The following is a 19,061-nucleotide window of genomic DNA, read 5'->3' as shown; positions in this document are numbered from 1 at the left end:
GCTTGTACCTCTGCATCTAAGGATATTTCCTTCTCAAAAAAAGTTCCTTTTTCTCTCCATCTTCCTTATTCCAACCACTCGATCCATCCCAACTGAGACCGTACTTTATCCAATGATGCAGGCTTGTACCTCTGCATCTAAGGATATTTCCTTCTCAAAAAAAGGTCTTTTTCTTCCATCTTCCTTATTCCAACCACTCGATCCTCCCAACTAGACCGTACTTTATCCAATGATGCAGGCTTGTACCTCTGCATCTAAGGATATTTCCTTCTCAAAAAAAAAGGTCCTTTTTCTCTCCATCTTCCTTATTCCAACCACTCGATCCTCCCAACTGAGACCGTACTTTATCCAATGATGCAGGCTTGTACCTCTGCATCTAAGGATATTTCCTTCTCAAAAAAAAGGTCCTTTTTCTCTCCATCTTCCTTATTCCAACCACTCGATCATCCCAACTGAGACCGTACTTTATCCAATGATGCAGGCTTGTACCTCGCATCTAAGGATATTTCCTTCTCAAAAAAAAAAGTTCCTTTTTCTTCCATCTTCCTTATTCCAACCACTTGATCTCCCAACTGAGACCGTACTTTATCCAATGATGCAGCTTGTACCTCTGCATCTAAGGATATTTCCTTCTCAATAAAAAAAAAGTTCCTTTTTCTCTCCATCTTCCTTAGTCCAACCACTTGATCTCCCAACTGAGACGTACTTTATCCAATGATGCAGCTTGTACCTCTGCATCTAAGGATATTTCCTTCTCAAAAAAAAAGTTCCTTTTTCTTTCCATCTTCCTTATTCCAACCACTTGATCATCCCAACTGAGACCGTACTTTATCAATGATGCAGGCTTGTACCTCTGCATCTAAGGATATTTCCTTCTAAAAAAAAAGTTCCTTTTTCTCTCCATCTTCCTTATTCCAACCACTTGATCATCCCAACTGAGATCGTACTTTATCCAATGATGCAGGCTTGTACCTCTGCATCTAAGGATATTTCCTTCTCAAAAAAAGTTCCTTTTTCTCTCCATCTTCCTTATTCCAACCACTTGATCATCCCAACTGAGTCCGTACTTTATCCAATGATGCAGGCTTGTACCTCTGCATCTAAGGATATTTCCTTCTAAAAAAAGTTCCTTTTTCTCTCCATCTTCCTTATTCCAACCACTCGATCATCCCAACTGAGACCGTACTTTATCCAATGATGCAGGCTTGTACCTCTGCATCTAAGGATATTTCCTTCTCAAAAAAAAGTTCCTTTTTCTCTCCATCTTCCTTATCATCCCAACTGAGACCGTACTTTATCCAATGATGCAGGCTTGTACCTCTGCATCTAAGGATATTTCCTTCTCAAAAAAAAAGGTCCTTTTTCTCTCCATCTTCCTTATTCAACCACTCGATCCTCCCAACTGAGACCGTACTTTATCCAATGATGCAGGCTTGTACCTCTGCATCTAAGGATATTTCCTTCTCAAAAAAAAAAGTTCCTTTTTCTCTCCATCTTCCTTAGTTCCAACCACTCGATCATCCCAACTGAGACCGTACTTTTATCCAATGATGCAGGCTTGTACCTCTGCATCTAAGGATATTTCCTTCTCAAAAAAAAAAAGTTCCTTTTTCTCTCCATCTTCCTTATTCCAACCACTCGATCCTCCCAACTGAGACCGTACTTTATCCAATGATGCAGGCTTGTACCTCTGCACTAAGGATATTTCCTTCTAAAAAAAAAAGGTCCCTTTTCTCTCCATCTTCCATTATTCCAACCACTCGATCCTGCCAACTGAGACCGTACTTTATCCAATAATGCAGTCTTGTACCTCTGCATCTAAGGATATTTCCTTCTCAAAAAAAGGTCCCTTTTTTCTCCATCTTCCTTATTCCAACCACTTGATCCCCAACTGAGACCGTACTTTATCCAATGATGCAGGCTTGTACCTCTGATATCTTCTCAATAAAAAAAGAGTTCCCTTTTCTTTCCATCTTCCTTAGTCCAACCACTTGATCCTCCAACTGAGACCGTACTTTATCCAATGATGCAGCTTGTACCTCTGCATCTAAGGATATTTCCTTTAAAAAAAGGTGCTTTTTCTCTCTATCTTCCTTATTCCAACCACTCGATCCTCCCAACTGAGACTGTACTTTATCAATGATGCAGGCTTGTACCTCTGCATCTAAGGATATTTCCTTCTGAAAAAAAAGGTTCTTTTCTCTCCATCTTCCTTATTCCAACCACTCGATCATCCCAACTGAGATTGTACTTTATCCAATGATGCAGGCTTGTACCTCTGCATCTAAGGATATTTCCTTCTCAAAAAAAATGTTCCTTTTTCTCTCCATGTTCCTTATTCCAACCACTTGATCATCCCAACTGAGGCCCTACTTTATTGAATGATGCAGGCTTGTACCTCTTGCATCTAAGGATATTCCTTCAATAAAAAAAAAGTTCCTTTTTCTCTCCATCTTTCCTTATTCCAACCACTTGATCATCCCAACTGAGCCCTACTTTATCCAATGATGCAGGCTTGTACCTCTGCATCTAAGGATATTTCCTTCTCAAAAAAAAGAGTTCCTTTTTCTTTCCATCTTCCATATTCCAACCACTTGATCATCCCAACTGAGACCGTACTTTATCCAATGATGCAGGCTTGTACCTCTGCATTAAGGATATTTCCTTCTCAAAAAAAAAGAGTTCCTTTTTCTCTCCATCTTCCTTATTCCAACCACTCGATCCTCCCAACTGAGACCGTACTTTATCCAATGATGCAGGCTTGTACCTCTTGCATCTAAGGATATATCCTTTTCAATAAAAAAAAAAGTTCTTTTTCTCTCCATCTTCCTTAGTCCAACCACTTGATCCTCCAACTGAGACCGTACTTTATCCAATGATGCACGCTTGTACCTCTGCATCTAAGGATATTTCCTTCTCAAAAAAAAAAGTGCTTTTTCTCTCCATCTTCCTTATTCCAACCACTTGATCCTCCCAACAGACACTGTACTTTATCCAATGATGCAGGCTTGTACCTCTGCATCTAGGATATTTCCTTCTCAATGAAAAAAGAGTTCCTTTTTCTCTCCATCTTCCTTAGTCCAACCACTTGATCTCCCAACTGAGACGGTACTTTATCCAATGATGCAGTCTTGTACCTCTGCATCTAAGGATATTTCCTTCTAAAAAAAATAAAAAAAATCCTTTCTCTCCATCTTCCTTATTCCAACCACTTGATCATCCCAACTGAGACCGTACTTTATCCAATGATGCAGGCTTGTACCTCTGCATCTAAGGATATTTCCTTCTCAAAGAAAAAAAAGTTCCTTTTTCAGAGTTCCTTTTTCTCTCCATCTCCTTATTCCAACCACTTGATCATCCCAACTAGACCCTACTTATCAATAATGCAGGCTTGTACTCTGCATCTAAGGATATTTCCTTTCAAAAAAAAGGTAATTTTTCTCTCCATCTTCCTTATTCCAACCACTGATCCTCCCAACTGAACTTGACTTTATCCAATGATGCAGGCTTGTACCTCTGCATCTAAGGATATTTCCTTCTCAAAAAAAAAGTGTTCCTTTTTCTCCATCTTCCTTATTCCAACCACTCGATCCTCCCAACTGACACCGACTTTATCCAATGATGCAGGCTTGTACCTCTGCATCTAAGGATATTTCCTTCTCGAAAAAAGGTCACTATTCTCTCCATCCCCTTATTCAACCACTCGATCATCCCAACTGAGACCGTACTTTATCCAATGATGCAGGCTTGTACCTCTGCATCTAAGGATATTCCTTCCATAAAAAAAGAGTTCCTTTTCTCTCCATCTTCCTTAGTCCAACCACTTGATCCTCCAACTGAGACAGTACTTTATCCAATGATGCAGGCTTGTACCTATGCATCTAAGGATATTTTCATCTAAAAAAAAAGGGTGCTTTTTCTCTCCATCTTCCTTATTCCAACCACTTGATCATCCCAACTGAGACTGTACTTTATCCAATGATGCAGGCTTGTACCTCTGCATCTAAGGATATTTCCTTCTCAATGAAAAAAGTTTTTTTTCTCTCCATCTTCCTTAGTCCAACCACTTGATCCTCCCAACTGGACCGTACTTTATCCAATGATGCAGGCTTGTACCTCTGCATCTAAGGATATTTCCTTCTCAAAAAAAAGGTCTTTTTCTCTCCATCTTCCTTATTCCAACCACTTGATCCTCCCAACTGAGACCGTACTTTATCCAATGATGCAGGCTTGTACCTCTGCATCTAAGGATATTTCCTTCTCAAAAAAAAAGTTCCTTTTTTCTCCATATTCTTATTCCAACCACTTGATCATCCCAACTGAGACTGTACTTTATCCAATGATGCAGGCTTGTACCTATGCATCTAAGGATATTTCCTTCTCAATGAAAAAAAAGTTCCTTTTTCTCTCCATCTTCCTTAGTCCAACCACTTGATCTCCCAACTGAGACCCTACTTTATCCAATGATGCAGGCTTGTACCTCTGCATCTAAGGATATTTCCTTCTCAAAAAAAAGTTCCTTTTCTCTCCATCTTCCTTATTCCAACCACTTGATCATCCCAACTGAGACTGTACTTTATCCAATGATGCAGGCTTGTACCTCTGCATCTAAGGATATTTCCTTCTCAAAAAAAAAATTCCTTTTTCTCTCCATCTTCCTTAGTCCAACCACTTGATCATCCCAACTGAGACCGTTACTTTATCCAATGATGCAGGCTTGTACCTCTGCATCTAAGGATATATTTTCTCAATAAAAAAAAGTTCCTTTTTCTCTCCATCTTCCTTAGTCCAACCACTTGATCCTCCCAACTGAGACCGTACTTTATCCAATGATGCAGGCTTGTACCTCTGCATCTAAGGATATTTCCTTCTCAAAAAAAAGGTCCTTTTTCTCTCCATCTTCCTTAGTCCAACCACTTGATCATCCCAACTGAGACCGTACTTTATCCAATGATGCAGGCTTGTACCTCTGCATCTAAGGATATTTCCTTCTAAAATAAAAAAAGTTCCCTTTTTCTCTCCATCTTCCTTAGTCCAACCACTTGATCATCCCAACTGAGACGTACTTTATCAATGATGCAGGCTTGTACCTCTGCATCTAAGGATATTTCCTTTCTCAAAAAAAGAGTTCCTTTTTCTCTCCATCTTCCTTATTCCAACCACTCGATCATCCCAACTGAGACCGTACTTTATCCAATGATGCAGGCTTGTACCTCTGCTAAGGATATTTCCTTCTCAATAAAAAAAAAAGTTCCTTTTTCTCTCCATCTTCCTTAGTCCAACCACTTGATCCTCCCAACTGAGACCGTACTTTATCCAATGATGCAGGCTTGTACCTCTGCACTAAGGATATTTCCTTCTCAAAAAAAAAAGTTCCTTTTTTCTCCATCTTCTTAGTCCAACCACTTGATCATCCCAACTGAGTCCGTACTTTATCCAATGATGCAGGCTTGTACCTCTGCATCTAAGGATATTTCCTTCTCAAAAAAAAGTTCCTTTTTTCTTCCATCTTCCCAATCCAACCACTTGATCTTCCCAACTGAGACCGTACTTTATCCAATGATGCAGGCTTGTACCTCTGCATCTAAGGATATTTCCTTCTAAAAAAAAAAAGTTCCTTTTTCTCTCATCTTCCTTATTCAACCACTCGATCTTCCCAACTGAGACCGTACTTTATCCAATGATGCAGGCTTGTACCTCTGCATCTAAGGATATTTCCTTCTCAAAAAAAGTTCCTTTCTCTCCATCTTCCTTATTCCAACCACTCGATCATCCCAACTGAGACCGTACTTTATCCAATGATGATGCAGGCTTGTACCTCTGCATCAAGGATATTTCCTTCTCAATAAAAAAAAAGTTCCTTTTTCTCTCCATCTTCCATAGTCCAACCACATGATCCTCAACTGAGACCGTACTTTATCCAATGATGCAGGCTTGTACCTCTGCATCTAAGGATATTTCCTTCTAAAAAAAAAAAGGTCCCTTTTTTCTCCATCTTCCATAGTCCAACCACTTGATCCTCCCAACTAGACGTACTTTATCCAATGATGCAGCTTGTACCTCTGCATCAGGATATTTCCTTTTAAAAAAAAGGTCCTTTTTCTCTCCATCTTCCTTAGTCCAACCACTGATCCTCCCAACTGAGTGTACTTTATCCAATGATGCAGGCTTGTACCTCTGCATCTAAGGATATTTCCTTCTCAATAAAAAAAGTTCCTTTTTCTCTCCATCTTCCTTAGTCCAACCACTCGATCCTCCCAACTGAGTCCGTACTTTATCCAATGATGCAGGCTTGTACCTTGCATCCAAGGATATTTCTTTCTCAAAAAAAAGTTCCTTTTTCTCTCATCTTCCATAGTCCAACCACGCAATCCTCTCAACTTTATCCAATGATGCAGGCTTGTACCTCTGCATCATGGATAGTTCTCCTCTAAAAAAAAAGTTCCCTTTTTCTCTTCATCTTCCTTAGTCCAACCACTATCCTCCCAACTGAGTCCGTACTTTATCCAATGATGCAGGCTTTACCTCTACATCCAAGGATATTTCCTTCTCAAAAAAAAGTTCCTTTTCTCTTCATGTTCCATAGTCCAACCACTCGATCCCAACTGAGTCCGTACTTTATCCAATGATGCAGGCTTGTACCTCTGCATCCAAGGATATTTCCTCCTTAATAAAAAAAAGGTCCTTTTTCTCTCCATCTTCCTTAGTCCAACCACTCGATCTTGCAACTGAGTCCGTACTTTATCCAATGATGCAGGCTTGTACCTCTGCATCCAAGGATATTTCCTTCTAAAAAAAGTTTCTTTTTCTTCTATCTTCCTTAGTCCAACCACTCGATCCATCCAACTGAGTCCGTACTTTATCCAATGATGCAGGCTTGTACCTCTGCATCCAAGGATATTTCCTCCTCATTAAAAAAAAATTCCTTTCTTTTCATCTTCCATAGCCCAACCACTCGATCTTCCCAACTGTGTCCGTACTTTATCCAATGAAGCAGGCTTGTACCTCTGCATCCAAGGATATTTCTTTCTCGAAAAAAAAGTTCCTTTATCTATTCATCTTCCATAGTCAAACTACTTGATCCTCCCAAATGAGTCCTTACTTTATTCAATGATGCAGCTTGTACCTCTGCATCCACGGATATTTTATCCTCTATAAAAAAACAGTTCCTTTTTCTCTTCATCTTCCATAGTCCAATGAATCAATCCTCCCAACTGAGTCTGTATTTCATCCAATGATGCAGGCTTGTACCTCTGCATCCAAGGATATTTCCTTCTCAAAAAAAAAGTTCCTTTTTTTCATATTCCATAGTCCAACCACTTGATTCTCCAACTGAGTCCGAACTTTTCCAATGATGCAGTCTTGTACTCTGCATCCAAGGATATTTCCTCCTCAATAAAAAAATTATTAATTTCCATAGTCCAACCACTCGATCCTACCAACTGAGTCAGTACTTTATCCAATGATGCAGGCTTGTACCTCTGCATCCAAGGATATTTCCTCCTCAATAAAAAAAGTTCCTTTTTTTTTCATCTTCTATAGTCAACAACACGTTCGTCCCAACTGAGTACGTACTTTATCCAATGATGCGCTTGTACCTCTGCATCCAAGGATATTTCCTTCCCCAAAAAAAGTTCCTTTTTCTCTTCATCTTCCATAGTCCAACCACTCGATCCTCCCAACTGATTCCGTAATTTATCCAATGATGCATGCTTGTACCTCTGCATCAGAGAATATTTCCTCCTCAATAAAAAAAAAGTTCCTTTTCTCTTCATCTTCCATAGTCCAACCATTCGATCCTCCCAACTGAGTCCGTATTTATCCAATGATGCAGGCTTGTACCTCTGCATCCAAGGATATTTCCTCCTCAATAAAAAAAAGTTCCTTTTTCTTTTCATCTTCCATAGTCCAACCACTCCATCCTCCCAACTGAGTCCGTACTTTATCCAATGATGCAGGCTTGTACCTTCTGCATCCAAGGATATTTCATCCTCAAAAAAAGTTTCTTTTTCTCTTCATCTTCCATAGTCCAACCACGTGATCCTCCCAACTGAGTCCGTACTTTATCCAATGATGCAGGCTTGTACCTCTGCATCCAAGGATATTTCCTCCACAATAAAAAAAAAGTTCCCTTTTCTCTTCATCTTCCATAGTCTAACCCACTGATCCTCCCAACTGAGTCTGTACTTTATCCAATGATGCAGGCTTGTACCTCTGCATCCAAGGATATTTCCTCTCAATGAAAAAAGAAAGGTACTTTTTCTCTCCATCTTCCATAGTCCAACACTCGATCCTCCCAACTGAGTCCGTACTTTATCCAATGATGCAGGCTTGTACTCTGCATCCAAAATATTTCCTCTTCAATAAAAAAAAGTTCCATTTTCTCACCCTCTTCCATAGTCCAACCACTCGATCCTCCCAACTAGAGCCGTACTTTATCCAATGATGCAGGCTTGTACCTCTGCATCCAAGGATATTTCCTCCTCAATTAAAAAAGTTCCTTTTTCTCTTCATCTTCCATATCCAACCACTCGATCCTCCGAAGTGAGTCCATAGTTTATCCAATGATGCAGGCTTGTACCTCTGCATCCAAGGATATTTCCTTTCTCAAAAAAAAAAGTTCCCTTTTCTCTTCATCTTCCATAGTCCAACCACTCAATCTTCCAACTGAGTCCGTACTTTATCCAATAGTGCAGGCTTGTACCTCTGCATGCAAGGATAGTTCATCCTCAATAAAAAAAAAAAGTTCCCTTTTCTCTTCATCTTCCATAGTCCAACCACTATATCCTCCCAACTGAGTCCGTACTTTATCCAATGATGCACGCTTGTACCTCTGCATCCAAAGATATTTCCTCCTCAGTAAAAAAAAAGTTCTTTTTCTTTTCATCTTCCATAGTCCAACCACTCGATCCTCCCAACTGAGTCCGTACTTTATCCAATGATGCAGGCTTTACCTCTGCATCCAAGATCTTTCCTTCTCAAAAAAAGTTCCTTTTCTCTTCATCTTCCATAGTCCAACCACTCGATCCTCCCAACTGAATCCGTACTTTATCCAAGATGCAGGCTTGTACCTCTGCATCCAAGGATATTTCCTCCTTAATAAAAAAGGTCCTTTTTCTGTCCATGTTCCTTAGTCCAACCACTCGATCTTGCAACTGAGTCCGTATTCTATCTATTGATGCAGGCTTGTACCTCTGCATCCAAGGATATTTCCTTCTCAAAAAAAGTTTCTTTTTCTTCTATCTTCCTTAGTCCAACCACTCGATCCATCCCAACTGAGTCCGTACTTTATCCAATGATGCACTTGTACCTCTGCATGCAAGGATATTTCCTCCTCACTAAAAAGAATTTCCTTTCTCTTCATCTTCCATAGCCCAACCACTCGATCCTCCCAACTGTGACTGTACTTTATCCAATTAAGCAGGCTTGTACCTCTGCATCCAAGGATATTTCCTTCTCAAAAAAAAACAAGTTCCTTTTTCTATTCATCTTCCATAGTCCAACCATTTGATCCTCCCAACTGAGTCCTTACTTTATCCAATGATCATGCTTGTACCTCTGCATCTAAGGATATTTTATCCTCTATAAAAAAAAGTTCCTTTTTATCTTCATCTTCCATAGTCCAAAATCGATCCTCCCAACTGAGTCTGTACTTCATCCAATGATGCAGGCTTGTACCTCGCATCCAAGGATATTTCCTTCTCAAAAAAAAAAAAAAAGTTCCCTTTTTTCATATTCCATAGTCCAACCACTTGATCTCCGAACTGAGTCTGAACTTTATCCAATGATGCAGTCTTGTACCTCTGCATCCAAGGATATTTCCTCCTCAATAAAAAAAAAAAGTTTCTTTTTCTTTTCATCTTCTATAGTCCAACCACACGATCGTCCCAACTGAGTCAGTACTTTATCCAATGATGCATGCTTTTACCTCTGCATCCAAGGATATTTTCTCCTCAATAAAAAAAGTTCCTTTTTCTCTTCATCTTCCATAGTCCAACCATTCGATCCTCCCAACTGAGTCCGTACTTTATCCAATGATGCAGGCTTGTACCTCTGCATCCAAAGATATTTCCTCCTCAATTATCAAAAGTTCCTTTTTCTTTTCATCTTCCATAGTCCAACCACTTGATCTTCCCAACTTAGTCTTTACCTTATCTAATGATGCAGGCTTGTACTTCTGCATCCAAGGATATTTCATCCTCAAAAAAAAGTTTCTTTTTCTCTCAATTTTCCATAGTCCAACCACGTGATCCTCCGAACTGAGTCCGTACTTTATCAATGATGCAGGCTTGTACCTCTGCATCCAATGATATTTCCTTCACAATAAAAAAAAAAAAGTTCCCCTTTCTCTTCATCATCCATAGTCTAACCACGTGATCCTCCCAACTGAGTCCGTACTTTATCCGATGATGCAGGCTTCTACCTCTGCATCCAACAATATTTCCTCCTCAATAAAAAAAAGTTCCATTTTCTCACCCTCTTCCATAGTCCTACCAAACGATCCTCCCAACTAGGTCCGTACTTTATCCAATGATGCAGGCTTGTACCTCTGCATCCAAGGATATTTCCTCCCCAATAAAAAAAAGAAAGGTCCCTTTTCCCTCCATCTTCCATAGTCCAAACACTGGATCCTCCCAACTGAGTCCGTACTTTATCCAATGATGCAGGCTTGTACCTCTGCATCCAACAATATTTCCTCCTCAATAAAAAAAAGTTCCATTTTCTCACCCTCTTCCATAGTCCTACCACTCGATCCTCCCAACTAGGTCCGTACTTTATCCAATGATGCAGGCTTGTACCTCTGCATCCAAGGATATTTCCTCCTCAATAAAAAAAGTTCCTTTTTCACTTCATCTTCCATAGTCCAACCACTCGATCCTCCGAACTGAGTCCATAGTTTATCCAATGATGCAGGCTTGTACCTTTGCATCCAAGGGTATTTCTTTCTCAAAAAAAAAGTTCCTTTTTCTTTTCATCTTCCATAGTCCAACCACTCAATCCTCTCAACTGAGTCCGCACTTTATCCAATAATGCAGTCTTGTACCTCTGCATGCATGGATAGTTCATCCTCAATAAAAAAAAAGTTCCCTTCTCTCTTCATGCAGGCTTTTACCTGTACATCCAAGGATATTTCCTCCTTAATAAAAAAAAGTCCTTTTTCTCTAAATGTTCCTTAGTCCAACTACTCGATCCTTGAAACTGAGTCCGTACTTTATCTAATGATACAGGCTTGTACCTCTGCATCCATTGATATTTCCTTCTCAAAAAAAGGTCTTTTATCTCTCTCTCTTCCTTAGTCCAACCACTGGATCCTTGCAACTGAGTCCGTACTTTATCCAATGAGGCAGGCTTGTACCTCTGCATCCAAGGATATTTCCTTCCCCCAAAAAAGTTCTTTTTCTTTTTATCTTCCTTAGTCCAATCACTCAATCCTCCCAACTGAGTCCGTACCTTATCCAATGATGCAGGCTTTTACCTCTGCATCCAAGTATCTTTCCTTCTCAAAAAAAGTTCCCTTTTCTCTTCATCTTCCATAGTCCAACCACTCGATCCTCCCAACTGAGTCCGTACTTTATCCAATGATGCAGGCTTTGTACCTCTGCATCCAAGGATATTTCTTTCCTCAAAAAAAAGTTCCTTTTCTCTCATCTTCCATAGTCCAACTACTCGATCCTCCCAAACTGAGTCCGTACTTTATCCAATGATGCAGGCTTGTACCTCTGCATCCAAGGATATTTCCTCTAAAAAAAAGTTCCTTTTTCTTTCATCTTCCATAGTCCAAACCACTTGATCCTCCCAACTGAGTCCTGTACTTTATCCAATGATGCAGGCTTGTACCTCTGCATCCAAGGATATTTCCTCTAAAAAAAAGTTCCTTTTTCTCTTCATCTTCCATAGTCCAACCATCGATCCTCCAACTGAGTGTCCGTACTTTCATCCAATGATGCAGGCTTGTACCTCTGCATCCAAGGATATTTCCTCTCAAAAAAAAAAAAAAGTTCCTTTTTTTCCATTCCAGTCCAACCACTCGATCTCCAACTAAGTCCGTACTTTATCCAATGATGCAGGCTTGTACCTCTGCATCCAAGGATATTTCCTTCCTCAATAAAAAAAGTTCCTTTTTCTTTTCATCTTCCTATAGTCCAACCACTCGATCCTCCCAACTGAGTCGTACTTTATCCAATGATGCAGGCTTGTACCTCTGCATCCAAGGATATTTCCTTCCTAATAAAAAAGAAAAGTCCTTTTTCTCTTCATCTTCCATAGTCCAACACTCGATCTCCCAACGGTTCCGTATTTATCCAATGATGCAGGCTTGTATCTCTGCACCAAGATATTTCCTTCTCAAAAAAAAAGTTCCTTTTCTCTTCATCTTCCATAGTCCAACCACGATCCTCCCAACTGAGTCCGTACTTTATCCAATGATGCATGCTTGTACCTCTGCATCCAAGGATATTTCCTCCTCAATAAAAAAAAGTTCCTTTTTCTCTTCATCTTCCATAGTCCAACCACTCGATCCTCCCAACTGAGTCCGTACTTTATCCAATGATGCAGGCTTGTACCTCTGCATCCAAGGATATTTCTCCTCAATAAAAAAAGTTCCTTTTTCTCTTCATCTTCCATAGTCCAACCACTCGATCCTCCCAACTGAGTCCGTACTTTATCCAATGATGCAGGCTTGTACCTCTGCATCCAAGGATATTTCCTCCTAAAAAAAAAAAGTTCCTTTTTCTCTTCATCTTCCATAGTCCAACCACGTGATCCTCCCAACTGAGTCCGTACTTTATCCAATGATGCAGGCTTGTACCTCTGCATCCAAGGATATTTCCTCCTCAATAAAAAAAGTTCCCTTTTTCTCTTCATCTTCCATAGTCCAACCACGCGATCCTCCCAACTGAGTCCGTACTTATCCAATGATGCAGGCTTGTACCTCTGCATCCTAAGGATATTTCCTCTCAATAAAAAAAAGTTCCTTTTTCTCTTCATCTTCCATAGTCAACCATCGATCCTCCCAACTGAGTCCGTACTTTATCCAATGATGCAGGCTTGTACCTCTGCATCCAAGGATATTTCCTCCCAATAAAAAAAGTTCCTTTTTCTCTTCATCTTCCATAGTCCAACCACTCGATCCTCCGAACTGAGTCCGTAGTTTATCCAATGATGCAGGCTTGTACCTTTGCATCCAAGGATATTTCTTTCTCAAAAAAAAAAGTTCCTTTTCTCTTCATCATCCATAGTCCAACCACTGATCCTTCCAACTGAGTCCGTACTTTATCCAATGATGCAGGCTTGTACCTCTGCATGCAAGGATATTTCTCCTCAATAAAAAAAAAAAGTTCCCTTTTCTCTTCATCTTCCATAGTCCAACCACGTATCCTCCCAACTGAGTCCGTACTTTATCCAATGATGCAGGTTTGTACCTCTGCATCCAAGGATATTTCCTCCACATTAAAAAAAAAACTTCCCTTTTCTCTTCATCTTCCATAGTCTAACCACTCGATCCTCCCAACTGAGTCCGTACTTTATCCAATGATGCAGGCTTTACCTCTGCATCCAAGGATATTTCCTCTCAATTAAAAAAAAAAGTTCCTTTTTCTCTCCATCTTCCATAGTCCAACCTCTCGATCCTCCCAACTAAGTCCGTACTTTATCCAATGATGCAGGCTTGTACCTCTGCATCCAAGGATATTTTTCTCAAAAAAAAAGTTCCTTTTTCTCTTCATCTCCATAGTCCAACCACTCGATCCTCTCAACTGAGTCCGTACTTTATCCAATAATGCAGCTTGTACCTCTGCATGCAAGGATATTTCCTCAATCAAAAAAAGTTCTTTTCTCTTCATCTTCCATAGTCCAACCACTCGATCCTCCCAACTGAGTCCGTACTTTATCCAAAGGTTGTACCTCTGCATCCAAGGATATTTCCTACTTAATAAAAAAAATTCCTTTTTCTCTAAATCTTCCATAGTCCAACCACTTCGATCCTCCCAACTGATCCTGCACTTTATCCAATAATGCAGTCTTGTACCTCTGCATCCAAGGATTATTCATCCTCAATAAAAAAAAAAGTTCCTTTTTCTCTTCATCTTCCATAGTCCAACCATTATGATCCTCCCAACTGAGTCCGTACTTTATCCAATGATGCACGCTTGTACCTCTGCATCCAAAGGATATTTCCTCTCATAAAAAAAAAAAGTTCCTTTTTTTTTCATTCCATAGTCCAACCACTCGATCCTCCCAACTGAGTCCGTACTTATCCAATGATGCAGGCTTGTACCTCTGCATCCAAGATCTTTCCTTCTCAAAAAAAGTTCCCTTTTTTTCATCTTCCATAGTCCAACCACTCGATCCTCCCAACTGAAGTCGTACTTTATCCAATGATGCAGGCTTGTACCTCTGCATCCAAGGATATTTCCTCCTGATAAAAAAAGTCCTTTTTCTCTCCATTTCTATAGTCCAACCACTCGATGCAACTGAGTCCGTACTTTATCCAATGATGCAGGCTTGTACCTCTGCATCCAAGGATATTTCCTCCTCGAAAAAGTTCCTTTTTCTTCTATCTTCCTTAGTCCAACCACACGATCATCCCAACTGAGTCAGTACTTTATCCAATGATGCATGCTTGTACCTCTGCATCCAAGGATATTTCTCCTCAATAAAAAAAAGTTCCTTTTTCTCTTCATCTTCCATAGTCCAACCACTCGATCCTCCAACTGACCGTACTTTATCCAATGATGCAGGCTTGTACCTCTGCATCCAAGGATATTTCCTCCTCAAAAAATAAAAGTTCCTTTTTCTTTTCATCTTCCATAGTCCAACCACTTGATCGTCCCAATGAGTCTTTACCTTATTAATGATGCAGGCTTGTACCTCTGCATCCAAGGATATTTCATCCTCAAAAAAAAGTTTCTTTTTCTCTTCATTTTCCATAGTCCAACCACGTGATCCTCCCAACTGAGTCCGTACTTTATCAATGATGCAGGCTTGTACCTCTGCATCCAAGGATATTTCCTTCTCAAAAAAAAAAAAGTTCCCCTTTCTCTTCATATTCCATAGTCCTAACCACGTGATCCTCCCAACTGAGTCCGTACTTTATCCGATGATGCAGGCTTCTACCTCTGCATCCAAGGATATTTCCTCCTCAATAAAAAAAAGTTCCTTTTTCTCATCTTCCATAGTCCAACCACTCGATCCTCCCAACTAGTCCGTACTTTATCCAATGATGCAGGCTTGTACCTCTGCATCCAAGGATATTTCCTCCTCAATAAAAAAAAAAAGTTCCCTTTTCTCTTCATCTTCCATAGTCCTAACAACACGTTCCTCCCAACTGAGTCCGTACTTTATCCAATGATGCAGGCTTGTACCTCTGCATCCAATGATATTTCCTCCTCAAAAAAGTTCCTTTTTCTCTCCATCTTCCATAGTCCAACCACTCGATCCTCCAACTGAGTCCGTACTTTATCCAATGATGCAGGCTTGTACCTCTGCATCCAAGGATATTTCCTCCTCAATAAAAAAAGTTCCCTTTTCTCTTCATCTTCCATAGTCCAACCACACGATCCTCCAACTGAGTCCAGTACTTTATCCAATGATGCATGCTTGTACCTCTGCATCCGAGGATATTTCTCCTCAAAAAAAAAAGTTCCTTTTTCTCTTCATCTTCCATAGTCCAACCACTGATCCTCCCAACTGAGTCCGTACTTTATCCAATGATGCAGGCTTGTACCTCTGCATGCAAGGATATTTCCTCCTCAATAAAAAAAAAGTTCCTTTTTCTTTTCATCTTCCATAGTCCAACCACTTGATCTTCCCAACTGAGTCTTTACTTATCCAATGATGCAGGCTTGTACTTCTGCATCCACGGATATTTCATCATCAAAAAAAAATTTCTTTTTCTCTTAATTTTCCTTAGTCCAACCACTGATCCTCCCAACTGAGTCCGTACTTTATCCAATGATGCAGGCTTGTACCTCTGCATCCAAGGATATTTCCTTCTCAATAAAAAAAAAGGTCCCTTTTCTCTCCATCTTCCATAGTCCAACACTGGATCCTCCCAACTGAGTCCGTACTTTATCCAATGATGCAGGCTTGTACCTCTGCATCCACAATATTTCCTTCCTCAATAAAAAAAAGTTCCATTTTCTCATCTTCCATAGTCCAACCACTCGATCCTCCCAACTGGTCCGTACTTTATCCAATGATGCAGGCTTTTACCTCAGCATCCAAGGATATTTCCTCCTCAAAAAAAAAGTTCCTTTTTCTCTTCATCTTCCATAGTCCAACCACTCAATCCTCTCAACTGAGTCCGTACTTTATCCAATAATGCAGGCTTGTACCTCTGCATCCAAGGATATTTCATCCTCAATAAAATAAAAAAGTTCCCTTTTTCTCTTCATCTTCCTTAGTCCAACCACAATATCCTCCCAACTGAGTCCGTACTTTATCCAAGATGCACGCTTTTGTACCTCTGCATCCGAAGATATTTCCTCCTCAGTAACAAAAAAAATCTTTTTCTTTTCATTCCATAGTCCAACCACTCGATCCTCCCAACTGAGTCCGTACTTTATCCAAGGATGCAGGCTTTTACCTGTACATCCAAGGATATTTCCTTCATTAAAAAAAAATGTCCTTTTTCTCTAAATGTTCCTTAGTCCAACTACTCGATCCTTGCAACTGAGTCCGTACTTTATCAATGATACAGGCTTGTACCTCTGCATCCAAGGATATTTCCTTCTCAAAAAAAGTTCCTTTACTCTCATCTTCCATAGTCCAACCACTGGATCCTCCCAATGAGTCCGTACTTTATCCAATGATGCAGGCTTGTACCTCTGCATCCAAGGATATTTTTCCCTCAAAAAAGTTCCTTTTTTTTCATCTTCCATAGTCCAATCACTCAATCCTCCCAACTGAGTCCGTACTTATCCAATGATGCAGGCTTTGTACCATGCATCCAAGGTATCTTCCTTCTCAAAAAAAATTCCTTTTTTTCATCTTCCATAGTCCAACCACTCGATCCTCCCAACTGAGTCCGTACTTTATCCAATGATGCAGCTTTGTACCTCTACATCCAAGGATATTTCCTCCTAATAAAAAAAAATGTCCTTTTTCTCTCATTTCCATAGTCCAACCACTCGATCCTTCAACTGAGTCCGTACTTTATCCAATGATGCAGGCTTGTACCTCTGCATCCAAGGATATTTCCTTTTCAAAAAGTTCCTTTTTCTCTTTATCTTCCTTAGTCCAACCACTCGATCCATCCAACTGAGTCCGTACTTTATCCAATGATGCACTTGTACCTCTGCATCCAAGGATATTTCCTCCTCATTAAAAAAAAGTTCACTCTTCTTTTCATTTTCCATAGCCCAACCACTCGATCTTCCCAACGGTGTCCGTACTTTATCCAATGAATGCAGGCTTGTACCTCTGCATCCAAGGATATTTCCTTCTCAAAAAAAAAAAAGTTCCTTTTTCTCTTCATCTTCCATAGTCAACCACGTGATCCTCCCAACTGAGTCCGTACTTTATCCAATGATGCAGGCTTGTACCTCTGCATCCAAGGATATTTCCTCAATAAAAAAAAAGTTCCTTTTTCTCTTCATCTTCCATAGTCCATGAATCGATCCTCCCAACTGAGTCTGTACTTATCCAATGATGCAGGCTTGTACCTCGCATCCAAGGATATTTCCTTCTCAAAAAAAAAAAAAGTTCCCTTTCTCTTCATCTTCCATAGTCCAACCACTATTCTCCGAACTGAGTCCGACTTTATCCAATGATGCAGTCTTGTACTCTGCATCCAAGGATATTTCCTCCTCAATAAAAAAAAAAGTTCCCTTTTCTCTTCATCTTCCATAGTCCAACCACTGATCCTCCCAACTGAGTCCGTACTTTATCCAATGATGCAGGTTGTACCTCTGCATCCAAGGATATTTCCTCCTCAATAAAAAAAAAAGTTCCCTTTTCTCTTCATCTTCCTATAGTCCAACCACACGTTCTCCCAACTGAGTCCGTACTTTATCCAATGATGCAGGCTTTTACCTCTGCATCCAAGGATATTTCCTCCTAATAAAAAAAAGTTCCTTTTTCTCTTCATCTTCCTATAGTCCAACCACATGATCAAACCAACTGAGTCAGTACTTTATCCAATGATGCATGCTTGTATCTCTGCATCCAAGGATATTTTCTCCTCAATAAAAAAAAAAACATTCCCTTTTCTCTTCATCTTTTATAGTCTAACAACACCTTCGTCCCAATTGAGTACGTACTTTATCCAATGATGTACGCTTGTACCTCTGCATCCAAGGATATTTCATTCCCAAAAAAAAGTTCCTTTTTCTCTCCATCTTCCATAGTCCAACCACTCGATCCTCTCAATTGAGTCCGTACTTTATCCAATGATGCATGCTTGTACCTTGCATCCAAGGATATATCCTCCTCAATAAAAAAAAGTTCCTTTTTCTTTTCATTTTCCATAGTCCAACCACTTGATCTTCCCAACTGAGTCTTTACCTTATCCAATGATGCAGGCTTGTACTTCTGCATCCAAGGATATTTCATCCTCAAAAAAAAAGTTTCTTTTTCTCTTAATTTTCCATAGTCCAACCACGTGATCCTCCCAACTGAGTCCGTACTTTATCCAATGATGCAGGCTTGTACCTCTGCATCCAAGGATATTTCCTTCACAATAAAAAAAAAAAGTTCCCTTTTCTCTTCATCTTCCATAGTCTAACCACGTGATCCTCCCAACTGAGTCTGTACTTTATCCAAAGATGCACGCTTTTGTACCTCTGCATCTGAAGATATTTCCTACTCAGTAACAAAAAAAAAAAAATTTTTCTTTTCAAATTCCATAGTCCAACCACTCGATCCTCTCAACTGAGTCCGTACTTATTCCAAGGATGCAGGCTTTTACCTGTACATCCAAGGATATTTCCTCCTTAATAAAAAAAATTTCCTTTTTCTCTAAATGTTCCTTAGTCCAACTACTCGATCCTTGCAACTGAGTCCGTACTTTATGTAATGATACAGGCTTGTACCTCTGCATCCAATGATATTTCCTTCTCCAA

Source organism: Palaemon carinicauda, chromosome 30, assembly GCF_036898095.1.
Source record: "Palaemon carinicauda isolate YSFRI2023 chromosome 30, ASM3689809v2, whole genome shotgun sequence".
In the NCBI taxonomy this organism is placed as follows: domain Eukaryota; kingdom Metazoa; phylum Arthropoda; class Malacostraca; order Decapoda; family Palaemonidae; genus Palaemon; species Palaemon carinicauda.
The sequence above is the reverse complement of the archived record's forward strand: the minus strand, read 5'-3'. Positions refer to the sequence as shown.